This window comes from Patella vulgata, chromosome 3 (assembly GCF_932274485.2).
Source record: "Patella vulgata chromosome 3, xgPatVulg1.2, whole genome shotgun sequence".
In the NCBI taxonomy this organism is placed as follows: Eukaryota; Metazoa; Mollusca; class Gastropoda; family Patellidae; genus Patella; species Patella vulgata.
The window spans coordinates 80478897-80501570 of NC_065881.2; positions in this window are offsets into that span (position 1 = coordinate 80478897).

A 22674-nucleotide genomic window follows, 5' to 3' on the forward strand; every position below is an offset into this window, starting at 1 on the left:
TACCAATTTCCGATGTCAAACTCAGATCGATTTCAGCTTAGAGAAATCTATCACGCAGTACCACATTTTGTGGCTTCTGAAGCATGGTAATCGTTTCATGCAGTCACTTTTGGGTCATTGGAATGTTCTGTCATGACAAGTAAACAAGTTTGATATCAAAAACAAAAAGATATCATAACAGGCCAGAAACGAAAACAACGAAATTCCTATCTTGGAAATCAATACAACGCAGTCTACTACATCAGCGATGCATCATCCTCTTCCCCTTGCACGTAGAGGTCTTTAGCAGTGTGTGGGGGGGGTGGGGGCTGAGAAAACCCACGAGGTTGGACAGGCGATCCTACTCCTTGTCCCGTAGAACCGTGGAATCGAAACCACGCCAGATGACCCAGTGACAGGGGTAAAGGATTTTTAACATGGTAATTACCGAGTAAGGGTTATTAACTAGTTATGAGGCCCTTTAAAGGGCCCATTGTATAAACTGGGTGACGCTGTGAAGGAAAAGTTAGTGAGGAATTAAATAACATATATGCATTTATAAATACAATTATAACAATACATAATATGAGCTGACTAAATAAACAAAAATAATCTAAAACATAATGGACAGGTTTGGGAGAATAAACAATTATATGATAAATAATTATTAAATCATTTTATTATTGATTATATTATTCAATATTATTATATCATTTTATTATTGATTATATTATTCAATATTATTATATCATTTTATTATTGATTATATTATTATTAAATCGATTGTTGTGTAGATAAGTCGGATCGGGGTATTAAAGATACATTCCCGGGTACAAACTATGTGATTTGATGATATATTTGGACTAAAAACATTCAAAGTAACCAATCTATCAAAAATTTTCTTCAATTCCCTCAAAGAACTGTGTATTCGCCGGGGATACTTATAGTCATCAGTAAGCTGTTATTAGACGCAATGTCTGTCAACTTAGCTTCATTGTGGGAGGGTCTATTTTTCAAAATGTATTTATTATTACTTACTGTACATTTACCATACATATTGAGTCCTAAGTAAATTCTTAATTATTTCTGTCAACTTCGTTTTCCGCCGTTTAATTGCAGAGTCTTTTGTACGTTGACATCCGTCAATGTTTCCAAAACCGCCTAACCATTTGATCAAGAAATAACAACCGCTCCCTCATTAAAGCTGGCACACAATTAGTCCAGGCATTTTAACTCAATTTCGCACCATTTCGGGCAGTTGCTGCAATAGAAATGACGACCACGTTTTATGGTCGATCTAGATGTATATTATCACCAAAAAAAAGTCCCAGTCCGAAATCCGTGCCCAAATGGGTCAAATTGGCCAAAATCCAAAATGGCCGCCGGTTTTGACTGGAAAATGCCAGTTGTTATCCATTCCCATACACATTTTGGTGATTGGTTATACCGCGGAGTCAATATTGGGAAATAATTCCAGATGGCGGCCAGTTTTGGCGGAAAAATTCGAATTTTGGTGTCAAAATATATGTTTTGGAGGCAGCTGATCTCATTTTCGACACATATTTTTCATTTTGGTAGCTAACTGATTCCCCTGGGTCAAAATAATGGGAAATCCCATTGGAGATTTGGGGATTACGAGTGGTCGAGTTCGCCCCAGATCTAATACGATGGCATTCATCAAGCATCAACTAAATTTCATTTAGACGCTCTGGTCGACCACTGCCCACTACGGAAGCAGCGTAGCAGGCATGACGAAAGGGGTCACACTCAGCCCACTGTGGACGCAGTGTCGTGGGCGTGTCCGATTTCGATCACCAACCTCGAAAATTGAGCCAAGATGGCCAAACCTATTGAAGCACGTGGCGAATTTTTTTTCAGAAACTGATTCAAATGTTGAGACACAGATGGATACAATATCGCTTGTTTGTCAGATATGCAGTGAACTACCCATTGTCATTCCCAAAATGACGGAAAGATAACAGGTATTGGGGGCCGACAATAATAAGCCGATTAAGATTCCTGGCTTACGTTCAATAATGAGCGGAGATACCAATTTGAATGGCAGAATATTTAGGACAGAATAAAACTTGGTGTAAAGCCATGACTAAGTTCAACAATAAGCCAAGGGCGTGCTAGGGCCTCCGAGGGTAGGCAGACCCAAAGTTAGGGCACTTTAGGAGGGGGGGGGGTAGGATCGGGGAAGTTTTGAGTTCTGTGGCACATGGTAGAAGCGATTTGACGTATATACCATGGCATACCATACATTGACACTTGGTTAAGGGATTAACATGATCCGAACATGAAAATAGTTAGCTGCAGTCAAGAACTAAACGACCTGTGAGTAAAGAAAAACAAGCATCGAAAAGGACTGGTATTCCTTATAAAGGATACCTGCCAAGTTTCATTCGATTCTGTTCCCTAATGAGGGTAGGGGTAGGGAGGTAGACTGACAATCCCAAGAACGAGACGACGATCAAAATACACTTTAAGCCAGGCCAAGGAAGTTACTGGTGACAGATTAAATGTCATTCGTTATGACGGTTTGCGTATTTGCCCTGAGTATGCTAACCGGCAATAATGGTCCCCGTCGCCCGTGTTGCAATTTTCCTAAATTCATTTAGATAAATAAATAAAACTAAGACAAATTAGTTGATTCTGAATATTATGGAAATATTAATCGGTCTGTAAAATCTATTCTGAAAGTCATCCGTGGAAATCATGGTCTGATTGAGCTTGTATGGGGCCCTTACATCATCAATGAAAAACGGACATTGTAGTATCTCTGGAGTTAGTTGAAACAAGGAAAGGGCAGCAGAAAAAGAGGCACATTTTCGGTTCGGAAGAGAAGGCACATAGCCACCCCCGCTCCTTCCCATATACCTTGTTAGGCAATCTCATCGGTTACATAGAAGGAAGAACAATTTCTGTGCTAGATGTTTTATAGATAAGTTAGATGTGCAAGTAATTAATGAGTGTCATCTATTTAGGGACACCAGCCTTAATGCTGATTTATTAAATACAACTAGATTAATTTCAAGTCGTCATTTGTCCTGTCTTTTCTTGTCCAAAAAATAGGCATTGCGAGTTCTACTGTTTACTGTTGTAACAGCGGTCACCGATTATATATGTTGTAATGGGCCGTCTGCTAGTCTTTCCTACAGACCATGTGAAAGACAACGGTCCGCAAAAATGAATTCTGGCACCGCGGACCCTTTAGACCTTGATACAGGCTCATCCACTTCATTAACCTTAAAACATTGACCAATAACTATGGGTTGTTCATTATTAAATGGTTCACTGCATATCTGACAAACAGGTGATACTGTATCCATCTGTGTCTGATCATCTGAATCATTTTGTGCCACGTTCTTCAAAAGGCACGACCAGCTTCGCAGTAACCCGAGAGTGACCCCAGTCGACATACCCCTATGCCGCTACCGCAGTGAACTGGAAGACACTCCAAATGAAATTTAGGTGATACTAGATGAAAGTCATTGTATTAGGTCTAGGGTAGGAGTATCATTAATCTCCAATCCCTAATCGGAAATCTAAATCCCAAATTAGAATTTCTCCTATATTGACTCAGGGAATCACTTAATCACTAAAATATGTACAAAAATAGATTCAGCTTCCTCGAAAACATATATTTTGACACCAAACTTGATCCTTATGTAAAATTCGAATTTTCCCGCCAAAACTGACCACCATCTTGAATATTGACCCAGCGGTAACACTTATCACACAAATGTGTATGGAAATGGATTCAGTTACCCCGAAAACGTATATTTTGATACCAAACTCGATCATATTGTGATAATTGGGTGGAAATTGGAATTTACAAGCCAAAAGCGGTGGCCATATTGGATTTTGGCCAATTTGACCCATTTGGGCACGGATTTCGGACTGGGACTTTTTTTGGTCATAATATACGTCTAAACCGACCATAAACCGTGATCGGCAATTCTATTGCAGCAACTGTCCGCACTTTTGCTATCTTGCTTGGACTAAATACGCTAGCAGATAACAGTCGGGTTGCCAGTTAGTGATACCTTGACAATTGTGCCCAGTGCTTGTCCCATGGGCGTTTTTGGGGTAATCCAGTATTTTTCTGGTAAGATTGGGTGTCTATACTTTCCATATATACCAAATTTGACATACTTTTATTGGAAATAACCACCCGATAAATACTTTTCTGTGAAAGTATCGTTAAGGGGATTTTGAATTTGTAAACTACAATCGATACTCGGAGATTGTAACACTAAGTCACCGCGGATCCCCACTATAGTTATAACGCTAAACTGAATAATTTACCACATCAATAAGATCGGCATATCTTTCCCTGCAACAGATCTCCCAAAGAGCTCACCTACCACCGATGTTTTGGCAACTTTTGTCAGAGAGCAAGGCTACTCAGTCTGTGGATTACTACAATGCCAGAATAATATCACATATACCTTCGTTGTATGAGTAATATATTTCATTTTTCCGTTTGTGTTGGTTTACGAGCGTTTACTCCTGACAACTATAACTACGCTTTTCCATTGGCAAGAAAGGGACTCACCTTTACAAATATCACACAATTAAGATTTAAACTAAAAGCCTGCCACGATAGTCATATATTCCTCCAGGAAGACGAAGTGGTGGATATATTTCGGGATGGGAACTGGGCTTTTGCAATAGGATCATACACAAATTCAAGGAGTGATATTATTCGATCACCACGAGATGGTCGTTATAGATATTCCATCCACGAAGAAGTTCTCTTGGACTGTAAGCAGTTTCGGCCATTTTGGATCCGTTGGAAAGGAGGATTGTTAGAGCTAGGAAAAGGGAGTGAATTTGGTATTAATAGGATATCTCTTCATAATATCACTTCTGTGGAATTCAAATATGTTTTCCTAATGAGTGGATGGGGAAGTACTGCCTGCTGGGATATAGGTAAGATATACGTAAAATATTGTATCATCGACGCGGAGGGACAATAAAATTCAAAATCAAAATAGTGCAATAGTACGCCCACCCTGCCCCGACAACTGCCCCTCTATCCCGAATGACAAATTTAGAAAACCCAAATATGGCACAGAAACTGTTTGTCATAGACAATGTAGAACTATTGCACACCAAAGTTAACATAGATAAACTTTAATCCATTCGATCATGTGCCGATCATGTTGGCACACATAATCGATAATCTACCGGAATAATTTTAGTAAAAGCTAATGATTATATCTATTCTGTTATGTGCCCTCTTCGCCAGGACAGAAATATCTAAGACATATTGTTCATAATACATTCCAGTCAGTTGTTAATTTGTCTTTTTAAAACATAAAAATCCTCCATTGCAATAACAAAACACATTGTTCATTGATTTCACTGTTTTAATAGTATTTATCATTTTATTCTAGATAGTTCATCTACGGTCTTGATTTCCGCTTTGAAGAAGGCGCCGGGAAACAAAAAGCTTCAAGGGTTAAAGGTGAAGAGTTATCATGTCTTGGGTCCATTAGGGTGTGGTAATATATGTGCGACGCCTACTGAAGATTTACCATGTGGTTGTGTGGAATACAGTTATAATAAGTTAACTAAACAATGTTTAGTTGTTGATGAAAGTGAAACTAGCACCATTGTAACAGCAACTGATTGGCAAACATGGCAACTGATGTAAAAAGAAACGGTTCCGATAAACTGTACTATGTTTAGTTTATGGTAGCAGATACGCAGATCGATCAATATAACAACTTGCATGAATATCATCTAGTAGTTCACATACTCGGGGGAAAAACAGATAGAAGAATAGTGCACTCAAAGTAATAGATAATGCAATTTTAATTACTTTAGGTTAAATTATACGAAGTACACCTAAATTCAATGAATTGTAACTTTTTGGTCTACAACGGAAGAAGGGTATTTGAATTTACAGACCAAATAAACAGACGTGATTGTGACGTCTTAGCCTTTTTGCGGATATAAAGATGCATTAAATAAGAGCTGAATCTTCCTATTGGAGATCTTTATTTTGACTTCAAATGCTATACAAACTATTAGATCTATTTGGACATTTATTCACATGGCATGCCAATAATCAAGCCCCTATATCACCCGATGACCGATATTTAAATGGATTTAGACACACGCGATAATTAAAATTTTAACGATGAAATGGATACTCGAGACCCAGTCTCGATTGTCAAGTACCTTTGCTACGATTATAACCAATTTGCGATACATTTTTTCAAAACTTCAAACACCGATAACTTTGCTCAGAATAAAGTAATTTGAATGAAATGTTCAATTTGTTCATTTTTAATTATCTAATTTTGACCTACCATAGCAAGTAAGGCCAGCTCTTTAGTTAAATCTTACATAATGCATCTTTAAGATCAACGCATGTCATGGATTAAACATTGGGGAGAATCACCACTATCTAGATCATCGCATGTCATGGATTCAACATTGATGCAATGTGGAGAGAGGTTCACCACTAGTCTAAAACGTAAAATGAAATGAAATGAAATGGGGTTTAACGTCCTACTGTTTTGCTCCGAACTGGGCTAATGAAGACGGGCATACGCCATACAGTGTGCTATGAGGGTAATTTTGCCCGGACAGCGGCACTACGGCCTACTCTTATATCGAATTCCAACTGTCAAGGGATCTTTTACGTGCACGCCAATGTGTACACGGGACCTCGGTTTTTCGTCTCATCCGAATGACTAGACATTTGTCCTTGTCAGGCCCTCCGTCCTGCATCACTGACAAGGGGGCTAAAACGTAAAGAAACAAGTTAACCCTGGGCTTAAAATTAGAAATTAAAGCAAATCAATTTAAGATCATCAGAATGTTCTGAAATGGACATTCTCAAAATTTACGCATTTTCGCATTTTTTGAAAAGTTTTTGTTTTCGCATAATTGTAAAATGTTTTTTCGCATAATTGTTAGAATGACGTTTTGCTTAATTTATATACGGCTTTTCGCATAATTTTTAAAAGAATATTTAGCATAATTTTGAAAAAGGGCTTTTGTACATTGTTTTTCGGCACGGTTTTTAATGCAATTTGTTAGTACATGTATATAGCCAGAATTATAGGAATGCACAGTGCATCATGTCACGAAATCACTGAGATTTGACGGACATTAAAGATCCATTATGTTAGAGCTAAATCTGCCTATTACAGGTTTTTTTGACGACATATGTTATATCAATTGTTATTTAGACATTTATTCACATGACAAGCCTATAATCAACTTTCTGGACAATCGGATGGCACAGATGTAAACGGATTAAAATACCATTTATTGATTTAATTTAAAAATGTTGAATCTCGTTGATAGGTTAATAAACGATCTATGTCAAAACTTCAAACAGTGGTAATGTCGCTTAGAATAAAGTAATTTGAATGAAACTTTGCATATCTGAGTTTGGAATTAACCATTTTGGAACTAATATAACAAGAACGGTCAACTCTTTATCTAATCTTTAATATTGCACCTTTAATTGTCCAATATTTAACCAACAATTACTCTTTTTTTTATTGTAAAAATTAAGTATTATTGTAAAGATTAAAATTTTCCATGAAACAAATGAAAACTATCTTAGAAATGCTTTCTCAGTCGGCTTCATGTAGATAATCGTAAAATATATAATATTAATTCAGATCTCACAATGAGACACGTGAATACAATTTACAAAATAGTTAATACAGTCAATGACAGGATTTTGGACAATGCGCTACATTCATACATAGATTATTAAACACCAAAAAATGAAACTAAAGCCTATTGGGAGCTTTTTTGTATATACATTTGTATTATCTTCGTGTCATGCATATATATTGATTATATATTTTACTTTTTTTTCTATTATAATTATGTTCTGTATATTCCTTATCTGTTGTGCATTTATCATCATATATATTCGATGTACCTATGTTGACTACAGCAAGTGATTTGCTTTGCCTTTTATTAAAGTAAAGTTTAAGAGATTGTATCCCCCTGCTCTGGAATTGTTATGTTTTGCAGATAGGAAAGCATTTCCCTCGTAAATTACATAAACTAATAACAGTACTTGGCAAAATAAATAACAATACTTTTTCATCAGGGAAATGAAATTATAAAAATATACGAAAACATAAAGTATATAATAATATATAAATGGTTTTAAACATCCATAAAATATCTCATTGTGCAAAAGGTAAGGTATCCAATACGACCACAAAACTGTTGATGGCAGACAGCAATTTCCCTCACCCTCGTTCCAAATAATGCTGGACTTGTTATTCTACCTCCGGAAATACCCTAGAAAAAAAAAGTGTAGTATCATGATCTAAGCCAAAATTATGAAGCCGAGATTGGCGTTCAAAATATGTCTTAAAGTGACTGACATGTGAACTTCCCTGTATTAAAAAGGACATATTTTAAAAGTTGCTTTATTGCTGATGAGCAAGCTTGATTGTGAGATCTTGAAAATAAAAGAGAAGGAAGTCTATATAATGTTTAATATAACAAAAACATGATTATATAAGAATAGGTTACAGAGTTTGACAGAACGTGTCAGATATGACATAAGTGAGATATACAATAATGAAAGGGGGCGGGGGGAGGGTAGTATACTCGCTTGACTGCAAGAGGCACTATTTGATATAAGGCGCGTCAAATGAAATTCGATCGTTTGTCTGTTACCGCTCGTTAATTCAGTCTGTTATACAACTCGTGTTTGTCATGTTTGACGTCACTTCCCGTTTCTTCACGTGCTTGTTTCTCAGCTATCGTAGCAATGATCTCTGTGTTAAAATTATATTTGGGATGTATTTAACGAGCTTTATCACATATTTTATAATGACTGACACGAATATTGTCCTTTAATTGCCCGTATTGTTCAATTTAATCCTTTAGTGCTGGTTGAATAGTGAGAAACAATAGACCGACTCTAAATTATTATCTTAGGTGACGTACTTAATTTATGAAACAATGGGTATAGATAGGTGACAGATCTGACCAGACACTACCGTGAGTAACTGTCAGTCTGGTTGATTGACACCCCTCTACAATATTTACCAGTGTAAAGTGAATCAACCGTTGTAAACAAATATGGCGGGATATGTCATTTAACTAGGCGTCACACCCTAGTAAAACTAGACGAAGTAATGGTCTTAGACCACTGTGTTAACCACTATTATCCACAACAAAACCTGTAATACTTACGAAGTCTTTCAGCAGACGCAGTTGGATTAACACTGTAGGGTGACCCATGCAACAATAATTATCCGCTAAGAAATTCGGTCTTACCTGGAGAGTTGTTGACTGTCCAACGACGAATATCTGAATGATGACAAAACACCGCCGGGTCCGCTGGGAGCACGTGCGAGTAATTCATCGCAGCAAATATCCACTATATATGGCCATGCACGTGGTATTGTCACAACATCAGATGGTAGATAAAGACAAGTTAAAATTTATTTCATCACGCGTTTGTCTTGAGAAATTATTTGATCGCAAACTACGTTCAAAATTCTAAAAATTATTGTCGTTTTTATTTTTCAATTCGCTATTTATCTACAGAGTGTTGTCATTTAGTTTCGGCGATTTCACATCTCCGTAGAACTTGTTTTAGACGGGATAAGAAAAAAAGCCGTAGTTATCTTTTAATTTTTTAAAGGTTCCTAATATCTTCGTGGAATCGCTAAGACGACTGGTGTCAAGTTAGAAAATAAACAAATTGTTTCGTATCTTAAATTTGCTACCGGGAATTAATCGAAACGCACAATAGTCTCGGTTGACTATATTTACTGTTCGAGACTATTGGCTTTTAGGGTTAAAGGGAAACAAATCTTTTTAATTTGTTTAGGAATTGACCGACTGACTTGTTTTAATTTGTTGTCAACCCATTCAATTAGCAAGCATGACGTCCAACGATGAATTACTATCCAGCATTGGTTTGGGCGATGACTAAGATCTCAGTACAATAACTAATCTTCACTTCGCAAGAATTACAAATACGCTAGTACTAGGCATTATTAATAAATTTCCGACCAATACGGAGCACCGGTCTATAATTACTGCTTTACATGACGACTGCGTGACGTTTGATAACAAAGGTATTCAAAGTAGGCTGGCTAGACTGAAGACAAAGACTAGAAAGCTGGGTAAAAATAAAAATAATTCTAATAACGCTTTAAAATTATATGACGATTATCTCGACAGTCCTTTTTTCCCCGGGTTAGTGGACAAGACACCATCGGCAGATACCAGCACGGTACATTTAATAAATAGAGAGACACAGACATCTGTCGATGCTGCGACTTTGACCAAATTAAATAGGAAAAATAAGAATTTATTAAGAAGGGTCAATACGTACAAAAAAAAAATTCCGTTTAAAAAATCGACTAAGGAAGACCTCAAAAGAATTGATTCGCGCGAAGGCTAATAATAATAAAGTTTTGGCATATAAAAAAAACTGGTTGTAAGTCCCAACCTCGTGGCGAAGAAGTAATTTTGTATGTCAAAAATCAAAGATACACTCCAGAATGCCATAATTTGGTCATGCAACTAAAAAACCTCAACGTTTCCGAAAAGAACGTCAACGCGGTTATAACCGCATGTTTGGCTGTCGCGGGACTGAAATCTAATCATGCCCCAAAAAGAACTAGAGTTTAAAGAATATCATGTGAGCGCGTGGTGTATCTTTAAAGCATGTTTCGGAAACCTTAAAGTCAGCAAAAAACACCACTTTATATAGGGACGACACTACAAAATTTGGCTCCTAATTCGGTACATATGCACTAACCGCTGACTCGACTCATACGCCAATTATTATTGGTCTTCGGAATATGGCTGATAAATCTGCGCAAACTACTCTTGCAACTTTAAATGAAATTTTGGCAGATCTTGATGATATAGCTGGGCCCATTAGTAAATCCGTAATTTTCGAAATTAGAAATACGATGTCAGACAGAGCCAGCACCGAAAAGCTTTTTAACAATTTATTTACACAGTACAGAGGCAATATTTGTTCTAAATTAGTAGAAAACTGGTCTGATTTATCAGATTCAGAGCGAAATATTCACCTAAATATAAATCATTTCTTTTGCGGTCTTCATCTATTAACTGGTTTGGCCGATAAAAGTGCGTCTGAATTGAAGAAATTTGAGGAAATGTATTTTAAAATGTATTCGGCCCAAACGTTTAAAACCGCTTCTTCATTTTTGCCAAACGAACCTGGGTGTGTTCGATTGGTTCGGACCATCTGTAAAGCCTTTACAAAGGGTGGGGACGAAAAGTCGGGTTGTTATTTGCCTTTTAAGTTGTATCTTAAGTCCCTTGGGATTTCAAAATTACCGCTAACGCCATTTCATGATAACCGGTTTAATATTATTTTCCACATTGTCGCAATTGTAAATTATATGGCCAAGCATATAACAAATTTTCTTGGTGATTTTGGAACTGAAAATAGATTGACCCAAAGCATATTTTTGGATATTAAAATTCCGTTATTTCATATTGAGTGCCAGGCTTTGGGCTTGATAGATAAATTAATTACAGCTCCACTGTGGCGCATACTAGAAAGCGGCATTAATGCACTTGGCATGAAAACTATTTATCAGGAATTACATGATTTTTTGGAAAACCCTAATATTGAAAACTTTGTTGAAGGTAAATCACACCCATTTGAATCTCTAATTAAAATTGAAAATGATTCGGTCCTTGCTAACCTGACGAAATTTGATTCTGATTTAACTTTTAATTCAACCCTGATCCATATTTTGGAAGTCCTCTTTGCTGAGTTTAGAAAGTACATTGCAAAAATTTTACTTGAGTATCGAGATGACTTTAATCCTTCGTGTTCGAGTTCTGCCATGCCTCACAACAAATTACCGGAAACCGTGTTCAGTCATCTCGATAGATTAATCGCGCCCTCGTCTAATATTTTTGGCAACGAAGCGTCCATTTTATGTAAAATGAATAAATCTGATGAATGGCTAAAAAATCTTTCACCTGATAAACGTAATTTGGTCTTAATGGATGCTCAAACGATAACTAAAAATCAACTTTTTAAATTTAGGCAAAGACGGGAAGAAATCGAAAAGAAAAGCTAGCGGTTCTTTTGGCAAAAAAGAATGAATTAGTACAAAAGGGGAAACGTGAGATTAGGAAAAAAGAGCGCCTAACAACAGAAATTATCGGGGTGGGTCTTTGGAAAAGTAAAGAGGGTATGGAAAATGGGCTTTTACAACTAACAGATAGGCAAATAAAAGAGGCACTGAAGGCACAGCTCCGGTTTCGTAGGTATGTTTTAAATCAGCAAGTTTCCAATAAGTCTATATTTTATTTTTCTGTCGCCGGTAAGGAACACTCGATTTCAGTTTTAAAAGAAAATTTACAAAAATTAATTGACCTGGCTGATCCTACCTAACCGGAAGAAACTTTCAATGCCCCTTTTTAGCGGTTATAAAAAAAATACAATTTCTTCATTCTTCGTTTCTAAAACCATTTTATTTGTCAATCCAGACGTCCCAGCAGACCGACATTCCGACACTTCTCACAGTATTTTAACAATTCATTATTTAATAACTGTTTTCTTTAAACCAATCGGTTGATTTTCAGATAGCAATTTATGTTACAAAATACGCCTACTACTGTACATCTGCTTTGATATCGTGCTTGAAAAGTTGCCCTTGAGATACTCTAAGTAAAACATAACTTGTTATTTTGTCCCAAGGGGAACAATTTGGAATATATGTTTATTACAGATTAGTTCTAAATTACATATCTGTGTTTGGTAAATAATGACTATGTATTATTTATTATAAATTGATTTGTGAAATGTCGTAACAGATCGTGTTTTTGGATAAGATTTGAGTTACGCTTTGTTTGATAAAGTGAGTACACCTGATCTAACATACAGGCATGTTGATTCAGAGGGCGTTGGTCACGATGAGATGTGTTTTTGTTAATGTTATCGATCGCTTTCAGTCCCTATAAAGTTATAGGAAATACATATTAAAATAATCAGCATATTTATTCTTGTGTAAAAGCTATCATACAAGAAGGAACGTCCTCCCGAATTTGAATTTGTTCTTAATTATGTATCTTCTAGTTTGTATTCACTTATTCAAACCCAACTACAAAATGTCAATGTACATCTCAAATCTGTACATAACTTGATCAGCTATTGCATATTTTTCATTTAGATTGATTAAAATAGTCTGTCATTATTTATTTAATACTCTAATTACTCCATGAAACTTTTCGTCAATATACATACTTTCCGAACATTATTTCTTAAATGGGATATCAAATATTAATTTACAAAGGCACATTCACATATAAATACCAATATAAACAGACCTATGTTTCTATGGGTATACAGAAAATATAAATAGATTGGTCTAATATATCTACAAAAACTTAAATTTAAATTGGACTGCACACATCAAAATTAAGCACACGGGAATGGCCGATCCAAAACTGAGCTGCGTTGCGCATGCTCGAAAATCTTAAATTCAATCGAAGCATGGGGCCAATTTCATCAGATAGCAAATTACGAATTAAACGAATAGTCCCGAATGGTAGTGATGGTTCATTCTTATCGGAAAATAAATCAATAATTTGAAATAACCAAGAGAACATAACTCCGTCAACATTGAAAACCCAAAATAAATATGTCCGCGGATGGTGCACAAAAGCAGTGTATTTTACAATGCAGTCGAATGGATATATCTTGTGAAATATAGCACGCAGGTACAGCTTCTTGGCAGTTTATAATAAAGGATCATCTAGGGTTGTTATTTATATAAATATAGTGCCATAACTGTAAATAGTTTTCGAGATTTTTTTCGGCTCGGGCCACCCTAGTGACACTAGTAATTATTTCCCTCTAGATGGACGAATGTGGTGCGAGTTATAAATAGACAATTTTCCCTTAAATTTTTTCACCTCTTGCTGCATTTATTGGTTGACTTTTAGGTCTAGAATTTGATTCAAGGGATCAAATTTGCAATTCCATAGCAGTTTTGGGTAATACTGCTGATATTACAGGGAAGCAATCAATGTGTCGGAAATGAGATCTTGACCCCAGTCAACATCAAATCCCCGAAGCAAAGATTCTAAACCGTCAACCCGCTACAAAATTAAGATGAGAAGATTGCCAAATGCGGTCCCCTATGTGCCTAAAAGATTCTAACCAACGGAATGTTGAGCAAAAAGCTACAGGCTGTGATGTTACAGCCATTTAACATTGAAGTCAAATGAGCAAATAATTGCTATTTGCAATTCATTGTGTCGGAAGTGAGATTTTGACTCCAGTCGCCATGAGAAGATTATCAAACGCGGTCCTCTATGAGCCTAAAAAGATTGGAACGAACTGAAATTTTGAGCAAAAAGCTACAGCCTGTGAAGTTAAAACCATTAAACATTGGGGTAAATTATTGATGAATACTAAACAGAGTTATCTCCTTTTGTCTCGTTTTATATTTTTTATTAGCAGTGTTTACTTTCTATTTATTTACATCACTTTCGTTTAAGTTAAACTTATTCTTTGCATTAAAGAACTTTTTACGTCTAGTTTCACAAGTTTCATCAAACTATGGATACTTCTCCGTCTTACGTTTCGGTTTTAACGATTGATTGACTAATACCCATGCAACGCCTTGACACTATTTCGGAATATCTTACAAATATTTGAACAAATCTCACAATTAACTTGATTTAACACCTCATTTGGCGGTTTTCTTTCATTAATTCCATGAAATTATTGTGATCTTCTGATCTTCATTTTGACAAACATTTCTTCCAAGGTCAGAGAGAGAGAGAGAGAGAAATGTGGTTTAACGTCCACTCGACACAACTAGATTATTTCGGGACAAACACACGGTTCAATTTTATTCCAATAATTCGCTTGCGCGTAGGGGTCTTTAGCAGTGGGAGGAAACGGGAGGACCCGCAGAAAACCCTCGAGGTTGGACAGGCAATCATACGCCTTGTCATGTACAACCGGGGAATCGAAACCACGCCAGTTGACTCAATGACAGACCTTATGATAGAGCGCGCACGTGCTAACCATTCGACCATCTAACCCCACTTCCAGGTTTGAAGAGATCGGGTTATATCTGAGATTAGTGGATTGTATAGTGAAGTCTTTTATATTCACTATTGCTTTGAGTGTACACGTTACATAGCCCGTCTTCATTAGTCCAGTTCGGAGCAGAACAGTAGTACGTTAAACCCCATTTCATTCATTCACACGTTACATAGTCTACTACAGAGCTTTCAGAACATGTTCACGACCCCGCTTTCTTATCAGAACCACACCGAACGTTCACAATAATATATGAACCTGTGTTCTGACACATAATACTGTTCTGTCACTATTATATCTTTCAAGTGAAACGTCATATTTTGATTTTTTTTTCTAAGTCCAATAAGGACCACAGACCAAAACACTCTATCAAAATGACTCTAAATCGAAAATCTTATGGAATGTATTTACAAATCCAATATCTTGTGGAAATTCATTAAACATATCTAAGTTACTATAGCTAGTATTTATTGGTGGAATATAGCCAACACATCCCACGAGTACAACTCCCAAGCAGACTCGCGTCTAATGAAAGTCCTTCTCCGATTTGTGTATTGAAATCACTTTCTAAATTTTCTTTCGATAACACTGGTTAATCGGTTGAAATCTAATATATTGTTGGAAATAAATCTAAGATTTTAAACATTTATCTTTGAATAAAAGAAGAGCGACAATTCCATCAAGAACATCTCTCTTCTCCTTCTTGTTCTTAGAGTGCCCGACAAAGGAAAATGCTGCGCTTTATAAAGAGATCAACAAGAAAAGGGTAGACGTATGCGAAAGAAACAAGTCATTGAATAATAATATATTTGATTGCGTTTAGACATGAATTGAACGAACTCTATTTTCTGTTTGGTGTAACAGGACGTCCAGTTAAAGTAACCTCGAACTGCTAGATTTGATGTGTGTTTTCCAACATTTAAAACTGTACGTAGTAGTTATAAGCGCACTTTCTGAGGTTTATCGGTGAAGATAGGACAGTTTTGGTCGAGAGAGGCCCAGCCAAGGCGGATCCGATGGAGTCCCCAACAAAAACGTTACATTTCGTGGTAGAATGATTTCGCAGTGGAGAAACGACCTGAGTAGTATTGCATTTACACGTGCGTCTTGCTGCGTTACCCTGAGCGTAAAACAGTCTATGTTGTTTTTTTTTACACTGCACTCCGTATTGAAAGATGGAGGAAGTGGTTGACGAAGTCCGTGACTTGATGCTGTCACAGATTTTACTTGGGTCAATCCTTGGGAAGTGTGCATCGACGGATGGTTCGTTCGTTTAAATTTATTTGTAATAAAATGTATGACTTTCTAGGCGTCTGTTTTCATCCTGCTTATTTTCAATGCTTGTATTATCTGTGTATCAGAAATGAACAGTACTCTTTCTGGAAAGCGTACTGTTCATTTATAATACACGGATACTTTTATTGGAAATAAACACGAAAGTTTCATTAAAGGTTGCCACTGGCAACGAGGTAGAAGTGGGATGTAAGAATATGAAAACTTCCCATGGTCCGCTGTTAACCCAGGTGACTGTAGAGCAGGGTTGGTGTTTGTTGAGAGCGGAGACGTATTGTAAGAAAAACAACCCAGAAAATCGCACAGCTTGGCAAGCGTCTAAGTCAAGACTGTAGTAGGACAGGGTTCGGATACTGGATGCAGCGGCAGCTAATGCCATGAAACAAACAATAAACAAGATATAATTTGATACTTTGTATTATAAATTAAACAATAATGGGAATGTGCCCTTAATTTCGCAAATGATTGATTTGTCCGAAATTCTAAATATAAATCATGAAATTAATACGCCTATGTCTCACACCACGGAATGGATTAACCCACTTTAGTAAATCGATTCATCGATCCTGTACAGTATGATAACCTTACAAACGAAATCACCGAATTCTTCCTCACGAATCAAGTGAAAAAGACGCAATGTCTACATCTCCAGTGTCTGACAGTAGAACGCAATGTCTAAACTGCTGCAACACCATTAAAACACCATTAAAAACGAAATCACCGAATTCTTCCTCACGAATCAAGTTTTCAGATTTTGGATTCGATGAAAGCGGGCAACCCCTAGAAACCCCACAAGGTTTGACTGCCTACCCTAGTCCTCGTCGCGTACATGCGGGAAATAGAAAACACGTCACTTGATTCAGTAACAAACCTTATGCTCTAGCGTACACGTGTTAAATAATTCAGCCATCAAACCCACTAATTTTATAAGGAAGATGAAGATTGGACACGTGTCCTGTTTAAAGGAGAGGGTCGGTGTATCACAATTCACCTAAATATTCCACAAAAATCCAAAATTTCACATTAAGTGAGTCTTTATACATACAATTAAAGTTAACCAAATTTTCGTAATTACTAAACCATTGCTTTATTCTTCTGAAAACCTTTTCCAGCGGATTGTGTTCAAATTTGATGTGAAGCATTGATGTCATTAGTGGACGAACCCTGTAAATATTTAGCGCTAGAGACTTTTGTTGAAATTCTTGATGTGAAGCATTGACGTCACAAAATGGTGAAGACTGTCGACTTTCAGCGTTTCGCGACCTTCAGTTCATGGATACCCCCCCCCCCCATTCCGAAAACCTGTTTATCATAAATTGCTGTGAAGAATTTAGGTCATTCTAGAGACCGAATCCGATCTATTTCCTGATTTATGATAACAAATCTGATGTGACAAATGTCTGATTTGTAAAACAATTATTGATATTAAGATACAAATGTTAATTTTAGTTTACAAATGTCGAAATACGGCAACAATTAATGAAGAACTAGGGACGACGTTTTCAGAACTAAGGATTAAGAACACTAAATTAAGAGCTGCTGGGTCTCCGAAAAATACGAAAGCCTACAGAGCTCATTTACTTTTTTTTTTACTTCTGAGTTCCTAGTTCTCACTTCCGAGTTCCTAGTTCCCACTTCTGAGTTTAACTCTGAATTCAACGATTTGTATAAAATGCGCATGCGCACTTTCTACTTTCACATTCACGGCGGTAAAATAAAGAATGAGAATGAGAATAGATGAATGAAAATCTAGATAACTATTCTTTTTAAAGGCATCCTACGTGTGTTATACTGCATATACCATTATGGGGATAATTTTCTTTGTCGGTTTGATTTTGTCATGCTGCATTTCGTGTGTAAAGTGCCTACCTGTACCTACCAGCTATCTACCATGCTTGTCTAATAATGTTTTCAGTCTAAATGAGCTGATTCTTCGATATTTCAATTGTGATTTTTGTAATGGGGAAATAATGCTTCTGTTGTTGTATCTACACCAGGTCAATATCAGTTTGAGCACTCTAAAAAGACGTCTAAGATCTTTGAGATTAAAACGTAAACTCACTGGGAGTAGAAATACAATTTCTTCTTATAACGATGTGGTTAATGCAATTATAACTGAAATCGGATGTAGTGGACGCTGTATTGGATACCGATCTATGTGGTATCGTTTAAAGATTGAATGGGGCATCAGATTTCCTCGCGATGAAATTCTCAGACTTATGCGGATTGTTGATCCAGAAGGAATTCGAGTGAGAAAACGTCGACGTTTACATCGAAGACGATATATTTGTAAAGGACCAAATGCGGTTTGGCATGTAGATGGGTATGACAAGATTCACGGTTGTGTAGATGGCTTTAGTCGACGAATTATTTGGCTACGTGTTGGGAAAACTAACAATAATCCCAAGGTAATTGCTAGATATTACCTCGAGGCGGTCCAACAGCTTGAAGTTGTCCCAGCTAAAATTAGGTGTGATTTGGGAACAGAAAATTCTATATTAAAGAATCTTCAGCCGCTATTCCATTATGATGAAAATGACCCCACTGCGTGTTTGAAATCCTTTATTTATGGAAAGAGCACTTCTAATCAGCGTATAGAAGCGTGGTGGTCCATCCTTCGACGACAATGTTTACATTGGTGGATTAATTTATTTAAAGACATGCGAGAACAGAATATTTTTAATGACTCAAATATTCTTCACAGTGAATGTCTGCAGTTCTGTTTTATGCACATTATTCAATCAGAACTTGACATGGTCACTAGAAACTGGAATCTGCACCAGATAAGTAGGAGCCGCAAGACGGAGGTTCCAACAGGAAAACCTGACGCAATGTATTTTTTGCCACAGCTATATGATGCCAGCGATCAAGGTACCTTTGTGGATATTAGAGATGTTTCTGCATGCATGACGATTTTCGAGTACGATAACAAGTCGATAGCTTCAAACAAATTTGTAAAATTGATTGAGCTCCTAAAACCAGGGGTGGGTATTCCTGTAACAGCGAGAGAAGGGCTCAATTTGTATATGGAAATAACAGAACTGTTAGAACACTACCAATGATGACCTCTGACTCATAATAAGTACTAAAATGATTATACTTTCCTGTAATTAATAATGTGTTGTAGAAACGTGTTTTGTTCACAATAATGTGGCCCCTTTTAATACACTCCAGGTCACCCACCCTCCTTAATCCCTGGTTTTTTTTAGCTTGCAACTAAATTGAATTATTTAGAACCACATGTGAATTGTGAATAGGCGTGTGTGTTTGTCTAGTACTATCAAATATCAATAATCAGTAGAATATACATGTAATAAAATGTTGAAATATAGCTTATAGTTATTTATATAATCGTTACTCTGTTGTAGGCATTCAACGCGAGCGGTAGAGAGTGTCTGAGAGGTTGTTCTACTAAAACATTTTTGCAAATTAGGATTTATTTCCGTGCATATAAGGCCATTCCAGAGGCGAGGCTTTGCAGTTTGATTATCTCGAACGCGGAGCATATATTAGTATCGTAGGCATCTACCTTGAGCGCTAAATGTCTGCTGGGAGGTGGGCTTTTAGCAGGAAAACTTTACATCACTATACACCGTAATCACCCAACGCGAGCGCTAAAGGTTGTGTCTAGGGTTACACCACCCAAGGAATTAAAAAAAAAATACGAATGAATTTCGTGCATTTGAGACCATTTCAGCAGCGATGTCCGTTAGATAAAAATAATTGTGCCCAATCCACGGATTCATTGGTAATTTGAGTCCATGGGTCTCCCACCAGTCACTCTCTTATCACACCTGCCCCCCTCCCCCACCTAGATCCGCTACAGGATGGTTATTATAGTACACCTTATCCTTGAGATCCCCCCTGTGGACCGAGGCTAGCCCAGTACTAGGTAGTAGAATAGGTCTATTGCCCCTCCCCAGCGTGTCGTAAAAGGCGACTCATGGGGAGAGTGGTCGGGTGACTCCGCAAGTACTCCCAGCGTATAAGCAGATCATCTTCGACAACATGTGGATTGGCGCAAATTGATCTGATTTACGGTGTCGACATGCCATAAGACAATATTCATTCATTCATTTATTATCCTTGAGATACCTAAACAAATAAAACAAAATCGGGGATTTCGGTGAACTTGGTGCTAATCATTATCTTCCTCGGTCATGTAAAATAAATCAGTTTATTCTAGAATACTAGTATAGGCACATTGTTTAATACAGTGTAGTTCAATGTTGTCCGAGATCTTACTTCTGTGGTAATGGACGTAAAGCTTAAATAGACGAGACGAGACAGTCAGCGGTGTAACTATTTGGACTGTATGAGCATAATAGGTGTACTGGGGTGTCACCGAGGATATCTTACTTTGTGTAATTCTAATTTTCTTAAATAGTCGGCGCTTTCCTTAAAGGTAAGGTCCCAGATGGTTTTTGGAGGGTAAAACTGTTTAATTTTGTGGGAAAATTCCGTATAAACTTCTACATTAGCAACTATTGCAAGCTATATTATTCATTTTTACGCGTTTTCAGTAAACTAAGTCTGTAGACATTTCGTCTGTGAATATTGAGTCTCTGGAAAAACCCGACTAACTTTCCTATACTTAACACACTATCTACTAGTCGCGTTTGTCAAGGCGTCCCGTTTTTTTACCTCCACTAAAATCCCTAAGTGAGTTCCGTAACCCGGTTAAGCGCTTTTAATATTCATGTAAAAGGTTAAGCGCTTTTAATATTCATTTGAAAACCTGAACTATCTTGGACTGTCCCTTTAAAATATCAAATTAAAATCCAAAAATAATTTTGTTATAAAGATATCTCTTGAAATCTACTGTATTTGGTACATAGTAGATTCTTTGTTTACTTGGGACAGAATAACGAAGCTTAAAGGGACAATCCCACTCTTGTTGTAACTTATAAACATGTCCCAATCTTCATTTCGATTAATAAATTGTAGTATTATAAGATATTTCAATGTATTGGTGCTATATATTTCATCTGAATCAACCTATTTTTAAAATTGGAAAAGTTACGGCCAACTTATTATCTAAAAATATGAAAAACTTGAAGCGAGTTTAATACCCCCATTTCACTGGGCCACGGAAGACTTGCAGTCAGTTGCGGAAGCAAATCCTCAGGTGTACCGCAAAAGTCTTCCTTCTCATTCCGTATGGTTCCGCTAGTAAAGCGCAGTGAACCCGTAGTTCACATTTTCCGCAAACGTTCCTTTAAACATTGTTGCGGATACATTTGCCGTATTCTTCCGCAATTAAACCGGGACCGACATAAGGACAACTTGCGGGTCACACTCGGTAATGGCGAAAAATGCGCGGAATAACTACGGTAGCTGGCGATACTAATCCGTCTGGCACGGTAGCACTTCGGAATAACTGCGAAATACTTGCGTTCTACACGGAATAACTGCGGAACAAGGATGAAGTTCATCCGTAATCTTCCTTACACGAACACATGTCAGCTATGACCATTTAACACCTGAAAATGAAGGAATGCTTGCGGTATACATGCGGAAAAATTGCGGGAACTTCGTTTGCATACGGCAAAACAGCGGAACACTTGCGGATGTTACGGAGCGTTCTCGGTTTAACTGCGGAAGAGCACAAAAAATTGTTTTCCGCAAACGTTCTTTTGAGGAACGACTACGGATTTACTGCGCTTCCTATCGGAATCGTACGGTATGAAGGGGAAGACTTACGGTCCTTTACGGTATAACTGCGGGTTTGCTTCCGCAAGTCTTCCGTGACCCAGTGAAATGGGGGTACAAGTCAGTGGTATAAAGTGCTTTCCGTCTGCAAAACAGCGATTTCATAGGCGGAATCGTTTGATATTTACAAATTTTCCGCAGGTACGCCGTGATTGGTCCGACACGAAACGCTGTTGTCAAAGGTTGTCCGCGCTTGTTCCGCAATCCTTTCGTAATGAACGCAAGTATTCCGCAGTTGTACCTTGCAAAACGGATTAGTACCGCCAACTATCGCAGTTATTCCGCGCATTTTCCGCCATTGCCGAGTGTGACCTGCAAGTTGTCCGAATATCTTCCGTCACGATCCGTACTCATTTCTAAGTGTTACGCAGTTTTTCCGCCTCTTTGCCGTGATTTGTACCATAATTTACCCGTATGTGTTCCGAAGAAACCGTGACTGTTCCGCAAGTATTCCGAAAGAGTGTGAAACAGATTTTTTCCGAGAATTTTTGTTTTCAATTTTCCGCTTAAAAATGCCGAAGGTCTTACGTAGAATCCATTCCGCGAACGTCCGTGAGTACCGCAGCTTTCCGCAGCTCAGTGAAATGGGGGTATAAGCGGCTGGTTAAACATTCTAC